This window comes from Echinops telfairi, unplaced genomic scaffold (genome assembly GCF_000313985.2).
Source record: "Echinops telfairi isolate 266 unplaced genomic scaffold, ASM31398v2 ScPeMD7_7400;HRSCAF=8409, whole genome shotgun sequence".
In the NCBI taxonomy this organism is placed as follows: domain Eukaryota; kingdom Metazoa; phylum Chordata; class Mammalia; order Afrosoricida; family Tenrecidae; genus Echinops; species Echinops telfairi.
This window is the reverse complement of record NW_022111300.1, coordinates 2,683,202-2,684,162: the sequence shown is the minus strand read 5'-3', so window position 1 is coordinate 2,684,162 and position 961 is coordinate 2,683,202. Positions and strand designations below refer to the sequence as shown.

General features: G+C 50.2%; 1 pseudogene; it reads left to right on the top strand.

Moving 5' to 3' along the window:
- The first annotated feature begins 234 nt into the window (after positions 1 to 234).
- Positions 235 to 863, top strand: LOC101647837 (annotated as a pseudogene).
- Positions 864 to 961: the final 98 nt, after the last annotated feature.

The window sequence follows — 961 nt, the reverse complement described above, 5'->3', positions numbered from 1 at the left end:
TTCAATTGTCATTACACAGTTCATAAAGACAATACTCTGCATCCTACTTGGGTGCGTAGTGTCTGGGGTATTTGAAGCTCTTGAGTGACTGTGTTAGTCTGGGTACTTTAGAGAAACAAATCCACAGAAACTCACATATAAGAGAGTTTTATATATAGGTTAAGTGTGCATCAAGAAAACATCCTGGAAGTTGCCGTCCAGTCTTCCGAGACCCTGTCTGCCAACACCGAGCGAATGGCCTCCCCAAACCGTGACCCAGTCGCAGCCAGTGTCGTAGCCTCCGGAAAAGGAGCCGAGCTCAGCGGGGGTGCAGCCCGGGGTTCCGTGGACAAGAGGCTACAACAGGAGCTGATGACCCGCAAGATGTCTGGTGACAAAGGAATCTCTGCCTTCCCGGAATCAGACAACCTTTTCAAGTGGAGAGGGACCATCCATGGAGCAGCTGGTACAGTCTATGAAGACCTGAGGTATAAGCTCTCCCCGGAGTTCCCCAGTGGCTACCCTGACAATGGACCACAGTGAAATTCCTCACCCCCTGCTCCCACCCCAACGTGGACACTCAGGGTAACATCTGCCTGGACATCCTGAAGGACAAGTGGTCTGTCCTGTATGACGTCAGAACGATTCTCCTCTCCATGCAGAGCCTGCTGGGAGAGCCCACCATCGACAGCCCTTTGAACACACACGCTGCCGAACTCTGGGAAAACCCCACAGCCTTTAAGAAATACCTGCAGGAAACCTACTCAAAGCAGGTCTCCAGCCAAGAGCCCTGCCCCTCCCTGCCCTTGTGTTGTCTTCTCTTCCTAGATGTCTGTCCTCCCTCTCCCTCCCCCCTTGATTTCTGTGCAGAACTCTTATCTTAAGCTGTGGTGTCATTTCTGTTTTGTTTGTTTTTTAAATTAAGTCTCCAATTGCACCCTTGTGATGATTATATTAAACAAATAACATTTGGGGTTGGTTC